This window comes from Xiphophorus hellerii, chromosome 4 (genome assembly GCF_003331165.1).
Source record: "Xiphophorus hellerii strain 12219 chromosome 4, Xiphophorus_hellerii-4.1, whole genome shotgun sequence".
NCBI lineage: Eukaryota > Metazoa > Chordata > Actinopteri > Cyprinodontiformes > Poeciliidae > Xiphophorus > Xiphophorus hellerii.
In genome coordinates this window covers 32,685,203-32,708,723 of record NC_045675.1, presented here as the reverse complement: position 1 = coordinate 32,708,723, position 23,521 = coordinate 32,685,203, and the positions used below count along the sequence as shown (strand labels likewise).

At 40.8% G+C, this 23,521-nt stretch overlaps 1 protein-coding gene across 8 annotated transcripts in view; it reads left to right on the top strand.

Annotated features, from left to right (window-relative positions):
- The window catches only part of znf536 (zinc finger protein 536), a 231,968-nt gene that overhangs the window by 185,169 nt on the left and 23,278 nt on the right, over positions 1–23,521 (top strand). The gene's annotated exons all lie outside the window — the stretch shown is intronic.

Below are 23,521 nucleotides of genomic sequence, written 5' to 3'. Positions count from 1 at the left end.
TTGCACCCACCGCGAGTTTGCAGAGTATTTGATATTGGAAAACATTAAACAATGGGTTATAAATTAGCCTTCTAACCCGATATATTTGACATGATCTTTGCTTCCCATCTCGTTAGTTTGCTGTTTGTTGCTTTTCTTCCTTGACTCCTGTAGACTTTGTTCAGTTTGAGTTGCTCCTCTTAAGAATGCAACGTTCCCTTCCCCAGGCGCCCTGGAGATGTGAAGAGGATGCCTCAGAGGAGTTGTACTCATAAAGCTCCTCATCCTCCGAGGAAGAAACAGAGAGAGACAGCACATTGTGTGTGTGTGTTTGTGTGTGTGTGTGTTAGAGAGAGAGAGAGTAGAGAGAGATTGAAAGAAAACAGCACTGCCAGGAAAAGACACACAGGCATAATAACTACACTTACAAAGCAAGTCGACACATAATGAGACAATGCCGCAGCAACTTCAAGGAAAAATACAGATATATAAAAAACAACAGAGAGCAAGGCAGAGCGGGGAGGAAAACAAGGGATTGTGGGGGTACGGGAAAAAAAATTATTAAAAAAAACGAAGAAACTATGTCAACTTTTATTTCCTCTGCGATTCCACATCAATGGAGCCGTGCCGCGATACTAATAAAAACAAAAAAATATACACAGGTAGAGACGCACAGGCGGCAAGTTGCTGTGTTTGAAAAGCTCTGTGGCAATTAAGGACAAATAAGTTGCGTTATTTTCCCGTCGCAGGGAATGATCCCGACCACTTGCTAAAAAAAATAATAAAATAGAAAAAAAATCTTGTTTGATTTAACATCAAAAAAAAAAAAAAATGCGCAGACAAGCAAATAAATAAGAGCCAAATAAATAAAGTTGGTGAGGGAGAGAAAAAAGGCAGCGGGAGGGGGGGGCAAAACAAAACCGCAGGGGGAATAAGAATAGCGAGCGTCGAAACAAATCACCCCGCAACGTTACAACATTAGCAGTTAGAAAATACACTTAATTCCTCAGCAGAGATGGATATAAACTGCATTGTTGCGTTGCAAATCCCACCGACTGGATTTAAACGGCTGCATTGTTTTATTAGGGAAATATGGGGGTGGAGGAACGCTGCTTATTCTAATTACAGTGATTTAATCAGGATTAGAGAGGTTACCTGGATGAGACGAGGGGGCATCTGTGGCAAGGGCACATGCTTTTAGACAGCCGGGTTCCATGTGCCGGGATGTTCCGAAGGGCCCCGGCCCTTATCGGAACTCATCTGCGAGCGCTTCCCAACACAATGGCTTTCTTTGCTCTTGGATGTGTAAACACTGGCCTATTTGTTCTGCATCTCTGTCCCTCTTTGCGCCGTCTTTATTTCTTTCTTTTTTTTTTTCCTCCTCTCCCTCCCTCTTGCCTAGTTAAACAGCAGGCAGAGGGAATCCATTTTAATCTGATTAATAACTTAGTTGATCACATATAACCCAATTTTCAGTCAGTGCCGTCCTTGTGCGCCCGGCCACGCCCGCGCTGACCTTTTCCAATCGCCTCAGTAGCATTAAAGCACAATCAGCTACATTGTTCTGTCAAAAAAAGCTGAGGACATTTGACATCATAACAAAAATTTAATGTGCCTATCTTTTTAAATGGGATATTTTTTGTTAAAGGCCAGTCATGCAGTTGAAGTGAATGTGTCTGTGTGTTGAGGGTGTGTGCGTGTGTGTGTGGGTGTGCGTGCGTGGGTGTGTTGGGGGCTTACTACAAGTGGGATTTGAGTTTCCTAGGTCACAGAGATGGGAACAAGTTTTCCCATGAATTCACAGTAATATGAATAATTCTTTTAAAACAGATATGGTTACATATTAGTTTTGAAAGGTACAGTAACTGTCTGAGGCATAAGCCACCTTGCAACACTGGGGCCCTTTGTTCCTGGCCGAGCTAATAACTGGCCCCTGATCCTCATCTCCTGCTGGTTAGGGAAGAACTCCCTCTTTCCCCTCTTACCCTCCCTCCCCTGCTTATCCTTTTTCTCCTGAATGTAACTTTGATTACACCGTTATATGAGCTTCATTTTGTCATTTCAGTTTCACTCGGCATGTTTGGCGCTGAGAGATTTGTATTCAGGATTGGCAATTATGATTAGAATGCCACAAAGTAAGCCTTGTGAGCTTTTTCTGAAATGACAAGTGAGAAATAGAAAGAAATATCCTTCCTATTTTTCCCTCTTTCTTCCTCCGTTCTCTCTCTCTCTCTCTCTATTTTTCTTGCCCATACACACAGGAAATATGAATCAAATATTTATGAGGTGGGCCGAGGCTCTCGTGCACCCATATGTTTCCTCATTCAAGCAGCTTGCAGTGGACAGAGGCATCCATCCAGCTCGTGTGACACAGCCGAGTGTGACAGAGAGCATGACAACACCCCTCCGCCACCTATCAGCACCGCCGTCGCCATCCAGCATTACAGTCGTCAAATAGGTCGCATCAGATCAGACACTCGCCGCGCCCCTCAGTCTCCTCCACTGCCCCCTCTCTGACTCCGGCTGCATTGCTTTAACTTTTTTTAATTTCTTCCAATTAGGGACGGGTAACACAGGCTTAAACATTCATTCTAATGTTTTGTGGTATCTGTTGAAGTAAAAAGTTTCAGTTAAGCTGCATTTAAATCTATAACTGCAGCCCGTCACACCCAAGTAATATCTCTAACCCTGACTTGCTCTGTATGCATATTGAAAAACTCATGCTACATGATTCTGGATGTGAGGAAATATCAGATTCTTTAGTGCACATATGATGGGATCAAGGGTGCGGAATTCAGAGTGCTGCTGCATCGGACCTGGGTATGTTACATTTCGTTGAAATTGTATATCTTTTTATACATATGGATCAAATGTCTGCCTGGAAATAAAATTTCATCCAAGTGGTCAAATAAGTATTATTCAAGTTCAACAGAAAGTTACCATCAGTTACAGTTTCAAGTATTTAGCATTCCAGCTGAGTGCATAGCACAATGTGAGATACATCATGTTATTAATAGATTATTGTTGCAGTATATGAGTCACTACCATAGCAGTGGCACATGTGGTAGAACCTTCTGACATTAAAGAATCTGTGGCAACCTGGTTGATGTGGTTATCAAACTGTGTACCACAGTACTGACAGCACTGTGAGGCTACGCTAGAGTTTCATTTATTCAATGAAACTATTGAAATGAAAGACAGATACATGAGTGTAACAGAGACAATAGAATAAAACTGATCAAACTGTCCTTTACTAAGACAGCCGCACTGAATAGTGCAAGTTATGCTGCTGTACCATGTATCATTCAGTCATATTTTGAAACAAAACACAACATTCATTGATGGCCTCATTCGACCAGCAGTGGAAAACTTTTAAAAACTTACCAGCCTAATCATACTGGTAGTTTTTCATCATAAATTAGCTTTACAGAAGAGCTTTATTTTGGTAAATTTACATTATAAAAAAGGGAGAGAAAGTAAAATGCTATTTTACAAACCAATAATTTACTAATAAAAGAATAGGCAGAAGCCAAGGATTATACTTCCCCACCCTACTCAGAGACTCTTCAGTCGACATTAATAAAAGATACTGTCCATATACATACATTTAAATATGCATGTATATTTGTATATGCACACACTCACATTAAATACATATATGGTTACACAATATACACATACACCTACGTAATAGGGGTAAACTTTTACAAGTTTACATTTTAAGGCTCTTTTCAACTAAAAGCACATAATTTGAGGTCATCATTCAGTTAATCCCAGTTTAACACAAATAACTGAAACACATCTAGATTTTACTTTACTTTAGCGTGTTCAAATATTAACAAACCTCATAAATTATAAAGTAGAATGTATGATGGATGTTTTTGCCACCATATAAGTTGTAAGCTAGCAAAGATCACACTTCTCCAAAAAAATGGAGAGTCCTCCCCTCCGAGCTGAATGTTTGGACTTAGACATTTTTCAGAGTTCTGTTCCTACTAGTGGATGGGAGCATTCCACCCCTCCCATCCCAGCATGGAGTGTCTCTCGCTGGCCATGCCGTGCTGACAGCTCCTCTGAGCTGAACATTTGGACTGGGAAAGTTTGCGACATCAGAACTTTTTCGGCAAATGTATTTTAATGAACTCTTTTACAAAATTGCTGAAAACCAGATCAAAATTGTGAAATTTTGGCAGAAAAATCTGCTGAACGTTGGAAACGTTGCTACCTTGTACGGTGAAGACTCTGTCCTATTTCATGAAAGATAACTGGACCAAACGGAATAATTAAAAAATGAGATCAAGAGTAATAAAGTTTTCAAACACTTTTTAGCTATAACAAATGATAGATTCATATGCTATATTATAATGGTATAATTAAATGATGTTTGAATGGAAGTAGAAAATGATGACATGGGAACGCTCAAGTATGAAATGAGTGTACAAACTGGTGAGGTGGTGATTTGACCCGGAGCTAATGCTAGTCAGCTAACTGCTATCACGATTGTTTTTTTCACAACAACTAGCCATACAATTGTTGCCCATGCCTACTTCTAATAATCCTTTATTTTTTTTCGAAAGACAAGTCCTTCTAGCTCCATGATTCACTTGCCAGAAATCCTTGTAAAAAATCAAGATGCATAGCATAAACAGCTTCTTCTTTTAATATGCCTTGATAGGAATGAAAATGATGTAGTAGGGGAAGGCCTGGGAGGAGGGGGGTGGGATTAAAACTGAAGGGGATTAGCACTATACTTTAAGATAAATCTGTTTTAATGTGAAACCTCATCCCCGCTCATTCCGGGGTAACCAGTCTTGTTAACTGCTTCGCTATCGCTCCTTTTAATGCGCCCTATATTTTTTTTTCCTTTTTTTTTTTTTTCTGCTCAGCAACTTTTAAACACAGGCTTTTGGACGCGGCAGTGCACCGCTAACTCTGCCAGTTACACAAACAACGTCCCTTTCTGAGCATTTAAACACAGAACAATGGCAGAGCACATAGCTGCGCACATTAATGCTTTTGTATATTGATGGGGGGAAGAGGGGGTGAGATGGGCTGAAGCAGGAAAGCGAAAGAGAAGAAAAGAGATAAGCAGAGCTTGGCTGCACTGCCCCTCCATCCCTCCATCTCCCTCTTTTTTTTCTCCTCCTCGCTGTCTCTATGACTGAGGGAAAAAAGTCTCTTTCCATCATGAAATCCAGGCTGATCTGTATGCATTGAAGGCTAAACAGACAAACATCATATTCTCCGTCTCCAGACTTTAATTGACTGAACAAGGATTGGTCACACTTTTAAGAAGCGTTCCGTAATGGATTTCCATTTTTGTTTCTCTTTTAACTGGCAGTGCGAAGGGGAAGCCATAAATGCTGTCTTTATTACTGAAAACAACAGCCGCCTCTCTCTTTCTCTCTCTCTCAATCTATCTATCTGGCTTCTTCCATTATTCTGTATCTATTTTTGTGTGTGTGTGTGTGGGGGGGGCGTGTGTGTGTGTGTTTTTTCTCACCATAAAAGATGATATCAGTGTAACGGTCGGCAGGCGTTGCAAGGTCAACTCTGCCCGACAGATGACAAACGATCTCAAGATGGCCACATCATCTGTCCTGTAGCTGTTGGCTGCAACAGGGATGAACACACACATCTTTTTTCTGCCGATTTTATTCGAATTTGTTTATACCGTTGCATGGGGGAGAAAAAAAGACAGAAAGAAAAAAAACCCAGCTGGTTCTCTTTGGGACAGAGTACAAATGTTTTAGGTAAAAAAAACAGAGTAAATGTAAAGTGTGTGGGCGTGTGTGTGTGTTTGTTTGTTTGGGGGGTGATGGAGGTGGCAGTTGACGGGTCAAATGAACAAAAAGGGATTTTTTTCAGAAAGTCTGTTTTTATCAGGCTTCTGTATCAGGAAGCGGGCTTGGCATGAAGCAGGGGTTCAGAATTATGGACAAGCTGCTCATCAGATGGGAGCTGGGTTTATTTTTGTGGCCCACCTCCCATCTCCCCTCCACCCATCCATCAATACCTCCCATCCTTTGCCACCTCTCCTATTTTCTACCAACATAAAATGGATCTGGTTCTATGTAACCGGATGGATGTATCCAGAATGGACAAAAAGAACTTTCTCTTTCTCCTGCAGGGCAGAACTTTTCATTTCAGTTGTCTTTCTGTTGTGGCCATTTGAGGCTGAACAGTGAACCTGCTTTGTTTTTATCAGACTTTCTTCTAATCACGCTCTCTCACCAACATTCCTCCTTGTTGATTGCTGGCTATCAGCAGGAAGTCTTCAACGTTCCATCATGTTTGTTCTTCATTTCTCGACTCTCCTACAAACAGCATATGGAGCAGTCGTTCAAACAGCCAGCTGTCCGTCTGTCAGCTCTCACCAGTCATCACCAGGTTAAATGTTAGTGTCTGATTTGTTCCTCAATTAACGGTATCAAAAATGGCTGTGATTTCTAAGGTCCTATTGATAAGAGCTTTCTAAAACTAGTATATCTCCGTCAGCAGCTGTAAATTATAGAGATAAAAACTGGACAGACTTAAGGGCCACAGGTGGCCCCTAAACAATGTCTAACTGGCCCTCAATCTTCTTACTTAAAGAAAATATACCAATAGACAAACCAGAACATCTCCAAAAACAACATTAATTACTGATTTGTAAAACAGTTAAATAACAAGCATTGAATATCCATACGTAACAGATTTGGGCCTAATACAGGCCTTTGGGTTTAATTACAAGAATATTATCTTTGATGGAACAGTTAATGTCAGGGTTCATTTTCTTTACTCACCCTTTTACAGTTTTGTCTTCAGTTCAGTTCAGTTAAAAAAAAATCAAATATGTTCAAAAGTTCATAGTCCATAATCGTTCTTTCAGAACCCACAGGTACTACCGACTCAGAAGGCCTGGGTAATTCTTCCCAAACGGCTCTGGTGTCAGAGGTAGCTCACCGTTAAAGATTTCACAGAAATATGGAATAAATAAAATCGACTCTTTAAGGAGGTTGAAAACAACATTAAACTTCTATTTCTTTGTTCAATATTTCAAAAAATGTAATTATGAAAACAAAGGTTTATCTTTAGCTATAGCTTCATTTTTTGAAAGAAAAACAACTAAATTTTGGGAAGAAAATAGAAGCTGTAATCCATTTGTTTGTTGATTTGTTCCCATTTTAACAATACAAAGCACACAAAATGATGAAACTGTAAAATACTTGGTTTTCAAAGTGTAAGTTGGTCCAAATCTTGTTTTATGATGGACGTCTGGTACGCTTGGTGGTGATTTAGCTTTACAGCTAGCTGCAAAAAGAAAAGCTTGGAAATCGATTTGTCAAATTGACTAAAATGATCAGATCAATGAGATGTTTTGTTAAATACTACTGAACACAATAAACTCATCGCTGATTAAGTGTAGAAGGTTTTTTGAAAGTCCAAATAGTCTCTCAAGCAGAGGAAGTGAGGAAACAGGCAGTGAAATGACTTGCTGTCACTCGTTACATTCCCTTCAGGAGGCTAGAAAGAATTCAGTAAACTTGTAAAAAATAAAAACAGGAGGTTTACCGTTTCACACCCAAATACAATTTAAGATCCAGAGCAGAATCTCAGTTTTAAAGATGTAAAGGGGCCAAAAATGCAGTAACCTTAGAAACCAAAATACTGACGGCTAACAATTTAAAGCTGTGATTAGAAAAATCAATGATATTTATTTAAAATGAAGCTTTTATGAAAACTGTTAAATGTTTTAGAAAATATTCCGATTTCTATCTAAATGCGAGTAAGAAAGAAAATGTGGAAACTGAAGCAGATTTCCACCTTCAGTTTTCTTTTTAGTTTCATATCCAAATCTAGAAAGGATGCAAGTAAATTCCATATTTCCCACAAGATTATTGGAACCCTGGAATATTGAGAGGTCATGCAAGAATAGAATAAAAACTAATATTTTAATCTGTCTAAACTGCATCTCAAAGAAAGAATTCTTCTTCTAACAAGAACTTTCTTTCTGAGATTTGTTACATGTAAAACAAAATATCGTCTTTTGCTCAAAAGTTTCAAAAACTGTTTAATCTGAACAGTTCAGCAACTTCTTCTTAGCGTCATCAGTTTAACCAACGTTTTTTGTTGTTTCTCTGTTTACTTTAATGCAATGAGATTGTTTTCCTTCTCTTAGAAGAAGGGTTTGTTTATTCCCATGAAGTATTGGATGTAAAAAAAAATGTTTTAATAAAAGATGAAGGAAGTTTGTTGAATCCCATTAAATTTCCACCCAGTTTTCAGTGTTTCTGAGCTATTCATATTTAGTCCATGTGCAAGTGGTCTTACATTAGATTCCCCTTTACACAATGAAGGCTGCTTTATCGGCTTTTTGGGGGGAATGCAGAGGTTGCAGTATTGGATCTCGCACCTATTGAAGCTGACACGGTATAACAAAGCGTGCGGGGCCAAAAAGTAATGATCATATACAAATATCAATATGTGAAAGAGTGTGTGCTAAAGAAGACACATGGCTATTGATGTTTAAATAACTGTAGCGTCAGAGAGATGGAGAGAGGGGGGAAAAATGTGAATCATATTTTCTCCGTGTGTCTGCGGGGAAAAGGAGGAACCTAATCGAACACATCCCTCGAGGCGCAAACAGGGGAGTCAAGGGCGAGATAAGCAAAAAAAAACCCAGAAGAAAAAACACGGCTTCTTTCACTTTTTACCTTCTTCCTGCATAAAACAGATAAAAACAGACCAAGTTGTTTCACGGACAATAAATGTGTGCCGTAAACTGTCATGTCCTTAAAAGTGTCCCTTTCACTTGCGTGTCTTTTAATTTTGCAGGTCGCGTGTCACCGCATTTGCATTTCAAAAACTCCCGTTTGAAAAGCCTGGTTTAAATGCCAAGATGCGAATTGATGACAATCACCGCGAGTCGAAAGCAAGGAAAAAAAAAAAGTCCTCAATCCTCCGCTCCTCGCAGCTGACATTAAAGCTAAACCCGTCGGCCACAACAGAACACAAAACAAATATATATTTATCGCTGCCGCCTCCTCCTCGTCTTCCTGCGTCGACCTCTTCCTCCCGCTCTTTCTCCCTGCGCTTCATTATTTCTGTATCTCTTTATGTTTTGGATATCAGCGACCGTACGTGAGCCGGATCCAGCAAACTAAAATACGGGAATAATCAGCGGGGTTCAGACTGAGCTCGAATTGATTCGGTGACAAACAGTTGGGGTGCACAAGCCTCTCCCTCCTCCCTTTTCCCCTTGCCTTTTCATCACTTCTGCATATTCATTTCTGTAATTTACAGTAAATCCAATAGCTGTCAGTCACACGAGCTCGCAAACACAGGAAAAGAAAAAAAAAGGATTAAAATAAAAACCTGCTTTAAATTTACTGTGTTGGGAAACAGCTGCTGCAACGTTTACAGCAAAAACCACTCTAAAATATTAAAGATATGTCATCACAGGCTCTCGGCCCCTGCATCTGTAACCATCTGCTTTCTATTAAATCATTACGCCCAACAAAAAAAGAAGCACATGCAGCCTGCTCGCTTGCCGATGCTATTTCCAGCCGTCTCTTTTTTTTTCTCTCCCCCTTTTCCGCTAGGTTAGGAGATAAAACTGCATCGATACAGACGCACCACCAACCACAGCATTTGGCAAAACTAATCACGCCCTTTGAACTCTGAAATTACAGACCTTCAATGTATTTTATTGGGAATTTATGTGACAGCTCAACACCAAAGAGCACAGAATTGTGAAGTAAAATGCATTTTATTTGTCATTTTTAAAATGCCGTGCGATTAAAAATTTTAAAGATGTGGAGTTTGTGTATCTGTTCAGCCCTTCGATCAATACTTTGAAGAAGAATCTTTAGCTGAAATTAGAGCAGAAAGTCGCTGAGCGGTGTGTCTCTACCAACTTCATTCTAGAAACAAACCTTTTGTTTTTTGTTGCAAAATAGCTTAAGCTAAGTCAGGTGTCAGGTTAGATGGAAGGTGTCTATGAACTGACCAGAGATTCTTATCTGGACTCAGGTCTGGTCCTTAACTAGGTCATCCTAACCCGTCCGTTCCTTGTCGCTCTGTCTGTATGTCTGCATGATGATGCTGCCACCACCATGTTTCACAGCCAGAATGAGGCTTTCAGGTGATGCAGTGGTTTCATCTGACCAGAGAACGTTCTTTCATGTTCACGCACGCACACACACACGCCCACGCCCGCACCTCCCCCCACCCCCCCCCCCCCACCCCACCCCACTTTGTTGTGCACCCCGATCAGCACTCCTTATGGATTTCTTTCAGTAATAGCTTTCTACTTGCCACTCTTCCCTACAGTCAGATTACTAGCAGAGCAATAACTACCAGTGGAGCTGTAGACTTCCACTCCTCTGCAGAGCTTCTTGGTTCTGCTATAATCCTTGACGTCTTCAACTGTATTTATTTAGTAGTATCAGAGTTATAGGGGGTGAATAAAAGTCTGCTGCACACTATTTTTTGTTGTATTTATGAAAGCATGTAAAAACTAAGTGTCTCATTTGTTTCCATATCACAGTTTGGCACTACTTTGTTTTGGTCTATCACCTCCAACTCGTCGTTTTTCAAATGAAAAATGAATGATGTCGTTCAAACGACTATACACCACATTCAGTCATTCACACACTCAGGTTCCTAAGCTTCATTGTAGCCATGGCTGCCTTGGAGCAGACTGCCATACAGCTGACTCTGGCCACCAGCCGGCAAGCAGGTGGTGTGTTTTACTGAAGGACACTATAGCAGAGACAAATGGAGGAGGGGAGGGGCAAAGGGTGGGGGAGTTGAACCAGCAACCCATCAGTTACAGAACAACACACACACACACACACCGTAACACCAACAGACATTAAAGGGCCAGTATTATGTAAAATAAACTTTTTGGAGCTTTAGGTCATGTTATGATGTTTTTCCCTCACTCCGCCTTATCAGCTCAGTGTCACATAAAAATAGTTTGATCTCGCCACACGCAGCCATAAAAACGCATCTTCATGCGGTTGTGTCCGGCAGACGGCTGCCTCGAGTTCAGGCAGAGTGAAGTTGCCGTCTTTAGTTGCATGAAAATCGAAATCAAAACCTGTACATGTTGAATATTTGCCTGAAATCAGATTCAGAGCATCAGAAACACACAGAGTCACATGTTGATCCTGGCCTGAGTGAAATCAGGGCCTGTTTACACTGAGATGAATCTCTCTTCCAAAGATCAATAGCATATAATAGAGCAGTCTGTTTTCATGGCTCAACACATGCTTTTTAAATGTGAATATCTTACTTCTTTTTTTTTGTATTTTTATTATATTTTTTATAACTCTCTTAATTACAATAATAATTATTATTATCATAATAATTTCTCACACCTCCTGTCTTTAAATTTATTTCTGTACATTACTGGTTCCTTCCTCATGTCCTTGGGGCGAGACGCTGAACCCTCAAGTTGTGATGATTAACAGCATCAGTTAAATGTCTAAAATGTAAAAATTACAGCTCCGTCTTCCCTCCTGTCCTTGGGTTACTCAGGGGTACGGAGGCGTGCGGTGACTCAGACTGTTTGGGGCGATGACATCTGTCCTGTTAGAATAGATCAAGAGAAAGAGAGAAAGAGAGAGAGGCAGAAAATAATAATAAAAAAAAAACAGGAGAGCGAGAGCTTCTGAAAGCAGTGGAGCAAAATATTATGTTACAAGTGAACAGAGCGATGGGAGCAGAGACTTATGGGCTGAGTCAAAGGTAAACAATTACAACATCGTGAGTCACTTTCTTGGAGCGCAGCTAAAGGCAGATCATCTCTCCCTCCTAATAGGTAATTTCCTTTGTCTTCAGAGGCTCGTATCACATGTCGTTGCCTCCGACGCGGTTGGTCCGCTGAGGGGACGGCGGAACGGGGGAAAGAAAGGGAAGAAACGGAACAGCTTGGAACTTGGCTGGAAAAACTTTAACAATGTTTCTCCTCCAGAAAACATTCTGTTTAGATTAAACAAGCGCTTGTTTGTAAGGAATGCGGCGGCACACTTGGAGGGACGTTTATGTCTCTTTTCTCCCCTTTTTTACCCCCTCCCTCCCTCCCTCCTCCCCATGTTTCTTCTTGCTTTCTGTCATCTTGTCTGTGCAAAACTACTTGTCCTTTTCGGGGCCTGTCATCTCCCCCCTTTTCCCTTCGTTTCCAACCTCCTCCTTGTTTTGTTTCTCCGTCACTCTCCCCTGTGATGTCACTATCTCGGCGTGAATCATTAGGATATCAGTGTACAGCCACTGACAGAAAGTGCCTGATTAACAAGCTCTCTTGTTTTTTTCCCCTCTCCTCTTTATCCTCCTCCCTTTTTCCTGAAACGAGGCCTCCCGCTGCTCCCAACGACATTTCTCCTCATTCCAACTCCCCTCCCCTCCTCATCATCCCCACCTTCCCTCCTCTTCCTCCCTGTCGTGGATGGCAGGGAGTCACAGGTGTGTGACAATAATTACACATACACTTGGAAGAAAAAAAAAATGTCGCTTCCTCCATTTAATAAGTTTGCAGTAAAATAGGCGGTGAGATAGAGGGAGAGAGAGCGAGGCAGAGAGCTTGAATCTTATCGGATACCCCAACCTCTAACTTAATCATATGGCTCTTAAGAGCAGCCTGCCACCAGCTGGGGCTCCGTAATATGCATGCAATATGTGTGTAAAACGATACGCTTTAATTTTGAGCCCACTTTAAGCAGCAACAAAATCTGTTTATATGGGAGACATTTAAAAAAGAAGGGAGGAATGGAGGGGAGGGCGAGCGGAGGATTGGGTTAACTCTCTACTCTCCAGGCCTGACAAAAGCCATCTGTCGGGTGTCACTGCCTATTCACACTGCAAAGCTTGGGGAGACGAGAACAAATGGATTTCCTTACTTTTTGGCTAATAATGGAGCATAAAGCGAGTCACAGGTGACTCAGGTTTAAACCTGCTGGGTTTTCTTTTCTTTTTTCTCTCCCTAAGTTTCATAAAAGCAGATGTCACACACATGACCGTGAATTTTAAGGCCTTGTTCACGATGTATTCTGACAGATTTCTCTCTTTCTTTCCTTTGTTTCTACATTCACCGCTGAGCTTTCAGGCACTCATCTAAACTGCTCTAAACTGTGGACTGGCCTCTAGGAAGGGCTTACAATACTGTTATCTTAATCAATCCAAAATATTGATAATATCGATACCAAGTTAGTATTGGTATCGGATCAATACTAGAGTGGTAAGGTTGATACTTTAGTTTCAGATTCCCTCTTGAAATTTTATTTTAATTGTTTTATTGTAGCATCTCAACTCCACCTCAATGATGATTTTCTGCACTTTATTTAGGGAAAAAATTAGCACCTACTTTTGTTTTTATATTGGTTTTATTTACCATGTTAACATTCTATTAGATTATTTTGTCGACATAAACTTTGTACAAATCCTGTCCAAAAGTTAAACAAAATAAGGCAAAGGAAAAACTACAAAAACACCTAAAGGTCAGAAGCTCCAATAATAATAATAAATTAAACATTAAGATAGTATCGGTATCAGTCGGTATCGGTATTGGCAACGGTATTGTTATTGGCAACACTGGCCCTGTATTCTCTTGGCATTATATTGATATGAACACATGCAGTATCACACACCTCTGATGTCCTGAGACTTTAGGGAGCAACTATTTTTTTCTATATTTTTTAGTGAATCTTTTTAAAATAAATTTCCAAAGATAACATATAACTCCACATCCCTCTGAAATATCTAAATCGGATAACCAGATATATTTCAATGATTTTGTCAAAGTCCCATTTCTAAACTAGCTTAGGTTCCATGCTTTCGTCTTTGTTTTTGTTCTGCATCACAAAGGCCTGTAATGAAGAGTTAAAACAGAGAGATACATACAGTACAGACCAAAAGTTTGGGCACACAGTTGTGTCCAAACTTTTGGTCTGTACTGTATATCAATTTTAGGGAATGCAGAACTTATAGCTAATACCAAATAGATTAGCCAGGAAATTCTGGAGATAAGTATGTTTATATATTTCTAGGAAAAATAAAAAAAATGGTGATATTAACAAAAAAGTAAATGAAAATTATAAATAGTAAGCAAACAAAAATACTTGCCAAGGTTGGTTATTAACAAAAAGTAAAACATCATCAAAACATAACATGGATTTGTCAAAGTGCTTAACATGTAAAACTTGAAAAACATTGTGAGAGCCAATCTAAATAAATATGCTTTTGGGTTTTCTTTGTAAAACATCCCAACGTTCTGCTGTGGAAAAACCCCATAAAACCACAAAAAAGTTACAAAAAAATTGATAACTTAATCATGTTTTTTTTAACATTTAGTTATGTAGTTGGTTTTCAAATCATCTTTTAATTTTGATGCATGTGTTAAACTTTCCCAATTTAATACTTATACTCTGGTGCTTTTTGAATCAACTTACCTTCACAGTGAATCTGCTCTGTAACCAGCCTTAGTATTGTTTTCCTCAGCTGCCAAGTTAGAAAGAATACATGTTTAAGTAGATTATTATAACTTTAAAAAATACCCTCATCCAGTTGGTTGTATAAAATAACCCACATGGATTTAAACATGTTTTCAAGATACTTTCCAATAAAAAATTGTTAAAAGTGACCAGGACACACTCAAAACCAAGTTTAAAAAGGCAACAATGAGAGCTGTGTTCTTGTGAAAGCTGATTGTGTTTATGCACTTCCTGTTTGTTTGTTTCCTTAGACAGAAACTTTTTTTTATCTACTTTGAATAATGAATTGAGCATACTGTACACTTTGATAACTAGATTTAAGTGGAATATATGTGTAATTAAACTGAAATGATTTTTCTTTTGAGAAAAACAGTTACTGTGAATCTGCATTATATTAATAAACTGAATTGATTTGAATTTGTGGAAGAATTATACTGTCTCCAATGAGAACAAAAACTTTAAAAATAATCCAGTATGTGATGAGAAGGCCTTAGCTTTTTATTGAAAGAAAGAAAAAAAAAGACATATTACATGTCAGAATGACTTGGCTGTTTATAGAATTTAACTTTTTATAGATGTTCACGTAGTTACATTTATTTATTCTTTTTTTATTGCCTCTTTCTGTCATCACTTTAAACTAAATTGATGTTACCACATTACTGAATCATTAGCTTGAAATTCTCAAAATCCAACAGACAACCTAAAGAGGCGAATGTATGTTAGCAGACAGACATGAGATACCACCTAAGTGTTTAAGTAAAGAGAACAGAAAAAAAGTGAGAGCGAGGCGTTCACGGGCACGAGAGGCTGGCGGATTTTGAGGAAGGAAGCGCAGAAAGGGGGAGACAGGCGAACAGGAGTGGAGGGTAGAGCAGTGTGTAAACTTCAAAAAGCCTCTGACAGTGGCTCTTGCTGCTGCCGCCGCCAGGCCCGTCGACTCCACGGATGCTTTTGTTCCCCCCGCTCATGCTCACTTGCACCCTCCTCCTCCTTAACCTCACCCTTCCCTCCCTCCCTTCCTGTCCTCCCTCCTCTGCCTCTGCGTTCGCCCAGGCTCCTTGGTGATCGTGCGCGAGAGGAGTGGGGGGCTATCAAAGCCACCGCTGTCTGTTTCAGACTTCAAAACCCAGGGCCCCCGTCCGTCCGTCAGCCCCAATCATCATATCTGCCCGGCCCCAGCGGAAAGCCTCATACACTGGAGGAGAAATATTTGATCTGTCCTCTTTGCAAGGATCAACAGTCACACAAACGACAGGGGTGCCCCGGCACGGCGAAAAGGAGGAGGGGGTGGAGGGGGTTGAAGGGCGGGGGGGGTGCTGGGAGAGAAGAATGATGACTGATTTAATGAAAGCAAAGAGATCAAATTAAAATACAGTAAAATAACTGAGCTTCCCTCTCCGTTCGTACGGTTATTTTTTTTTACTTGTTTTATTGTTTAAAATTCTCCACTTTTTGCCTAACATTCGACTCAGCTGCAATGAACTTTTTTAATGAACTTTAAGCTTTATAATATGAAGTCATTTTTATTGTTGTTTCTTTATCATATATGAGTTCACAGCAACTGAATCCTCACTCTGTCAGTATCACTGAGGCCTGCTCTCACATGGAATCCTTACAAAATTTATAATAACCAAATTTTCTTTTTCTCTTAAATCATAAATTTCTCTTTTAAACTTCATCATTTGGACAACGTTTATAAGTGTCTAAAAATACTTCAATAATATATTAGCATAATTTGTGTTGTGTTCGTTTTTCTTAAACAAAATATAAAATATACATATATAATTTGAGAGTAATCTGCCCACCTCCACAGCAGACATGAACAGAAACATTGTTCAAACATTTAAACAGGAATCAGGTGATTAATGCACTCAGACCAAATATCTGCAGTTTTGCAGAAAACAAACTAAAAAATGAAAAGAATATAAAACCTGAACAGTTTATGTGGACAAGAGATGAAAGCTTTTAGAGATGGTTAATTAATATTCATTCAGATTAGGAAATATTATCTGGGTTTAAAATGAAGAATCTCTTGAACAAAAATCATCTGTCAGAGTAACACAGATGATTTTCAGAGAAGAAAAAAATCTTCTCTGAAACAAAATATTCTTGCAGGCCTTATAATAAATAAACAATAAATATTTGATAAAATCCATTGCATTTGCTTTGGAGAGTTTCAGCAGGAACACTTCAGTTTTTATCCCCTAAATGGAATGTTTAAAACATTGCCTTATAGCAGGTATCTTGTATACATGTCAGGGAGAAAAGCCCCACCTGAGCCCTGTGAATGTTTGCGCGCCGCATTCTAGTTTTACTCAGCATTTTTATTTGTCGCTCCAACAGCAAATATTGGTGCTGAGGACGGGGGCTGTCTCTGTGCATCTATCTATAAATCTATTTAGCCATCCATCTGTCTGTCTTCCTCTCACATGGCACTTATTTATTGACATCGCTGTGTGTTGCCTCTGACAGACGGCTGGTATAGTTAGCTCTTAAATCCTGGATGTGAGATCAGACTGCATAATTACCTTTCACATTAAGCCCTTTATGTCCAACAGACTAAGGCCTCTGTCACCCCCCAACCCCTCCACATCGTGTGTGTGTCTACCTGTCTGTGTGTGTGTCTTACACACTCATCGAAGCAGCAGCAGTGGAGCAGCTGGTAGCATTATTGACACACAGTGTTCCGAGGCAGCGGGGGCGCGGAGGAGACAGGGAGACACGCAGGAGGTGGCGGCGGTGTGGTGGGGGGTATTGAATCGGGGGAAGATGAATATGATTTGATGGAGAGTCTATGTTAGTGTGTAAGATGACTAACTTCAAAGCAGTTTTGTCTCATTGACCCCCCCCCACACCCACCTCCCACATCCCCCCGTCCATACACACAAACACACTCTGCATGCCACGGCTCCCTGAACAACACACAAACTCACACCAGCGCCGTTGGCTCGGATCTGTTCAGACAGACTGCCATCAGCGATGCAGGCGTGTCACTCATCACCCCATCACATCCAACTGAATAATCAGCAGGATCTCGTGTCGAGCTCAATGGACTAGCGTGCATGTGCCAGGCTGCAAGTCCCAGGGTTCATGAGGTTGAAAGGCAAAGCTAATCAGTGTGTGTCTTATGCTTTAGTATGAAACACAGCCTTACAGGAGGCCAGGGTGGACGGGATGCCGATGAGCGACTGGAGCGCACATAAACTGATTTCCATCCTCTGTGTTCACTGTGTACTTTAGGTCTGAGTGATTTTAGTCATTTTAAAGTAAATATTCATTGTTTAGTGTTTAGTGTAATTGAACCAGCTGTTTTCTGCCATTCAGTCTGAAGGCTGAGAATTCGAGGTGAACTCTTTGATAATTTATTGGTTGTCCTGTCAGGTTTCAAATCAGAGCTGGAAGTGCAGATGCTGCTGTTGAAGAGAGTTGAAACAGTGGAACGTCTGTAAGCCCTGCTGAGGTGCAGGAATATAAAAAATACACACACACCCACGCCTACACGTATTCTACTCGTATTAGGACTTTTTATTGACTTCCATTTATTTTAGTGACTGTGTTTATGTCTAATGCTGACATTTTCCCTAACCCCAACCCTTACTACTGTACTCCTAACCCTAGATGTAACTCTGAACCTAACTCCTAACCTAAACTCAGTTCAGTCCTAAGCCTAGCCCAGGACCACTTCTAGTTATGGGGCCTGGGATTTGGGCTCCATTGTTATGTGTTAGGTAAATGGTCCTCACAAAGTATCAAATGCAAGGCCACGCACACACACGCACACACACACGTTCATTTTGATCCAACTCGTGGAGTTGTGGTCCTGAGGGAATTGGGTAAAGATGGCAGGTGATCTGCACTGTGTAAATACAGCGACGTGTGTGCCACTGTCAGAGCTTTTCACAGCAATAAAACAAATTCATTATTTTCTTCTCTGAACGGAGATGTTCGAGGTGCCACTCTGTGCGTGATTGTGGAGTGTAACTGTGTGTGGGGGGGTGCGTGTGTGTGTGTATGATAACAGATGTCCACCCTGTGGCTGCTGGGAAGACACTTCACATTCTACATGTGTTAAGTGACAGTGATGGACAGCAGGTAGTCCTTTTTAATAATTCAATATATCTGAATCTCCGCTCAGCAGATCCGTCCCTCAGTCAGAAGCCAAACATTGTCGACGAGATGCGATCACACACAAAAACTGAATGCAAAGTAATGTAAAAAACTTATATTTCCCCTTCTGTTTTCACATCAAGTAATCTATTACATTTTCATCTTGGTTATGTTTGATCTTAAAGTGGAACCGCAGGCGGAAACGGAAACAGCCTTATAGCTCTCCGTGCCACCTCCTCACGTGTATTTCAAGCATCGCTCCGTTTTAGCAAAGACCAATGGAAACAGTTAAGATCGCAGCAGCGGGGACAATGAGCCAGATCGAGCCAGCCACTCAGTCAGCCAGCCAGAGACAGAGACATTTCCCCAACACCAGGATGCGGCTAAGTGAGCCTCAACTGACCAGAAATGATTTGCCTCTGTCTGTTAGACACGTAATGGAGTCATTTAACTAGTCAAATTAGGAGTCGGCGAGATGCCGCATGCTTCATTACTGGGTTCCAATGGGCCCCGCTATACATTTACATCAGAAATGACTTCAAGGCAAATTAATGTTTTTATTGTCCTGTAGGGGGGAGAAATAAATAAATAAAGGTATGAACCCCCCACCACACACACACACACACCCAAACAACGCATCATGACTCTAATGTTGACATCTTTGTGCACACAGCGCCCTAAGCTCTAAACACAATACAGCAACACATGTGGGTTGTTTGCACACACCATCCTATCTGTCACACAAGTGCTTCTATCAGGAATCAGGAGAACTTTAATAATCCCCGCAGGGAAAAAAAAAAGAAAAGAAAAAAAAACACATCCACAAGCATCTGAGATTCCCACTGCTAAAAGATCAGCACCATCTAGAGGTCAAAGGCAGCTACTGTCCCCCGCGCTCAGCCCCTTCTGAGGAGAGGCTTTGAGAAATGTCTCCCACAACTTGATTTGCTGCACAGCGAATGATTGTTTCCATTTGTCGTGAAAGGGGAGGCCATTGGATGCCTTCGTTTAATGCTAAGAGAGCGTGTCCCGCCGGATGCTGAAGAAAGCTCAACATGTGCAGCAACAAAAAAAAAATCTAAAAAAATCCTGAAAGTAAAAGGGGGGCTCAGGGGGAATTGTGTAGCAGAGGCCGCAGAAGCAGCTCCACACACGATGTGACTGACAGCTATTTAGCCCGGCTTGATCCAGCACTCCCTCTCCGGACCTGTAAATTAGAACCAGGTGATGACGGAAATAGGAAATAGAATATATCCACTGGGGAGAGATCAGAGGCCAAATGTGTCTGTGAGAGCACGTGTGGGAGCAGGAGGGTGGCAAAGGGAAGGAGGGGGGGTTTGCATGTTGCTCTGCTCCTTGTCGACAGGGAGGTCTGACAACTGGGATAATTGATAAGAAGCAGAACCCTGTTAGACTCGGAGCAGAGCGCGGACCTCTGGGATTTGGAGTCTCGCTGTGTTTACACATCCTAACAGCCTCTCAGGCCGCAGACTCACTACGGCTCGAAGCAAAGCAAACAAGGAACAGGCCAAGCTGGAATTCAACCGGCAACCTTTTTGACTTGGTTCGGGTTTTTTAGCTCGGCGGGGACTGCTGCCTTCACTGGTCAGAGCGAGTTCTGGTGTTTCAGGCTCCCCGCACGCCCGCGTTTGTATTATCATAGATTACAGCCACATTGTTTGAAGTTGACTGACAGCCAGTGATATTTTTGTTCATGCATGAGTGTAGGCATGTGTCGGGGTGTGTGTGTGTGTGTGTGTACTGATCCCTTTGTTTTTGATGAAGCAAACACATGCGCCGGAACACACACCAAAATGCTCCGGTGCAATCGCGCCACGCGTGCAGAACTACGCCAGTTGCTGTTGTTCTTGACATTCTGTCGATACCATTGTGTGAAACAGCACCGGTGTGTTTGATGGGGCTCTTGACTGACACTGGATGCTACTCTTTGATACACACACACACAGACACTTTGTTCCAACAACAGTGCAGCCATCTCCCTATCACTGAATTGTTTTTTCGCCGTTTTTTCTGTCCTCCCTGACTTGTCGCACTCGTTCAGACAGAGATGCAGTCTGATGGATTTCATGCAGAATGAGAAACATGCCAACAAGGCCCTGTTAGCCCAAAATACAAACATTTATCAGAGGACGAGGGGTCGATGAAAGAACTGACGCCTGTTATACTGCAGTACATTTGAAAGGGAAGTTGATGCTTCTTGATGTCTTTGTCTCATCTTGGAATTTCTCTTCACACTGGAAGCAGAAAAAAATGATGCATTTTGTCTCCATGTAACCTTAACCTATCAGTGATATCCCTGTCATCTGTTCAGCAGACACACCTTGATAACATTTAAACTGTGATAAACAGCTCTATGATCTTGATGAAATGATACGTTCTGCATAAAGATGTACGCATGCCGTGCCTTTGTGCATGTCTGCAGATTAACGAAAGCCTCTCTGTCTCTTTATATTTCTCATTTGTTGGAAGTAAGAGGCACACAAATTGATTTCTTCATCCGTCTCTGGTCAAGCGAGCCCGGTCTGTCTTTCCCCTCTTTATTGAATAAACACAGGCATTTTATAGACATTGGCCCTGATGTCGCAATATTGTTTTTGACTTCCTCTCTGTTATGTATTGATCAGCGACTCGCCCGTTTGTCTGCATTGGGAGGGAAAGGGGGCAGGAGTGTTTGGTAGAAAACAAAAAAAAATGTGCATGTATTTGCGCTTGTGATCTCAAATACTGTACAATATAGAAAGTGATGAATAAAACCTTTTTGTGTGTGTAGGTGTAGGTAAGACGTTGCTGTTGCTGCTGTGTTGGCTGTTCATGTGACTTTGTGTTTATGTGGTCCAACCCCGATGTCAGACTTTTGATTTCTTCTCATTTTATTATTACATGTCGACTACACAGGCGCGCCATGTTGTTTTGCCGTTGCCGCTGTATGTGTTTAGTGCGTAGTTAAACTACTCAGGCAACAACTCCATCGCTAATTATAGCTTTCCACTTGAGCAGTGACACAGAGACACAAGCCCTTGTGTTAACTTCTGAGAAACTCAACACTGCTGTGGTTTCATGCACATTTCTGCTTTGTTTTCAACCTTGAAATTTATTGCCTCTCCAAGTAGGAAGTGGAGTCTGGATGCACCGTGCCACTTGCCTGCCTGACAGCAAACAATCATCAGACCAGTGCAGAAATGCATCGGGGGGTTTGGTGTATTGATAACATGCAGAGTTTAGAGTTTCCATTCATGCAGAATTCATGGCGTTGGTTAGAATGTCTTTAGCTCCATCCCTAACTCCAGTTCAGTCCAATTCAGTTCAGTTTCATCACAACGGGCTTTACAAGGAGGACAGGTGCAGTTCAGAATCCGGAAACAGACAGTCAGATCAATCCAATCTAGTCCTATATGCGCATTCAGATTTAACTAGGACAGGTTCCAATCCCATCCTAGCAAGTGCCCTCTTGCCCCACCCAGGCCCACCTCACCCCACCCTGCTCCCTCCTGCATGCTGGACCTCTACACTCGGCGGCCGAGTTGGGAATTTGCAGGACAACTTTGAGTCCTGAAAGGTTTTGCCGGTGTAATTCATTTGCCTGTGAGTGGTATTAAAATCATCATAGAAACCATCTATCCCCACCCTGCCAAGCCCCTCCCAGCAAATCTAATTACATACATTACGTTCTATAACGGTTACAGTACAGTGAAAGTCAATGTCTCTCATTTTGAGCAAGCATGTGGTCAGAGTGGAAAAGAATGACTTACTTTAAGTTGGGAGAAACCACAGCCCATGTCCAAGACAAAGTATGGTAAGGAAAATATTGCATTTAGCCCGACTTTACATGCGAGTTATGAATCAGTACTAGTCTGTCGACTCCACACGTAGCTTGCTAAACCTTGTTTTTAAAATGTCCATTTTAGCCCTAAAGTCCATCAGAAAAGTTATCAGATTTTCCCTTAAGTTCACATTTTATATTGTTGATTTACTTTGTTTTACTTTGATTTACTTTGTTCCTTTAAAGATATAAAAGATTCTCCAACATTTATTGAAAAATAATGAAATGATCATATTCCGCTGCTAATTTTTGGCTTATTAGGGCAGTCATTCAGTCTTTAGTAATTTTCAGGAGCCTTTCTACTGCTCTGTGAAAGACTCTTGGAATGTAGTGCTATAGTTAGGTCTAAGAGAGGATAACAAGTGAATGAAGTCCATACAGAGGAGACACTTTGGCTGGTTTAAAGTTTTACCTGTAAAGGAAGTGATAACATCTTTGTGCTAAGAAATAGTCTTTGTTAGGATTAAGAATCTCAAGAAAAGGTTAACGGAATTTATTGTTTGCACCGTTTTTTATTTTCATTCTGTTAATAGTCTGTTTTCTTTAATGCATAAATACTGTACATGTGAACACTTTGTACTTAAAAAAAAATCCTAATTAGTTGCTCTTTCCTTTGGATCAGAGTTTGCTATTTTTGATAACTGCACAGAATTATAATCTGTTATCTTGTTCTTACTGATTCAGTATATTATTCTTGATTTAACTTTTTTCAGATTTTGATACTTTTAATCTTTGAGTGACCCAACATGCCTCCATGTCTTCTCACTTTGCATGTAAGGCTGCTGTTACAGATGTACAGCATGTCCCTACAATAAAGAGTATTTCTATTCAATAGATTAGTGAATACATTGTAAAAAAAAAAAGGAAAAGAAGAAAAAAAAAAGTCCTGTAGTCTCTGAATATAAGCACATCCTTTTAAGGTTGTATTAATTGATTTGAATTATTATTATCATTATTAAAACCCTGTGAGGCTGCTTAGTTGTAAACTAAGATTTAACCACCAACTACAGTTTTCACGACTGTAGCAAAGTACAGTAACCTTGCTTAAGTGCACAGCAGGGTATTAATGTACCATCCAACAGTGTTGCATTGCCATGTCTCCTGTTGCTTCTGCACATTT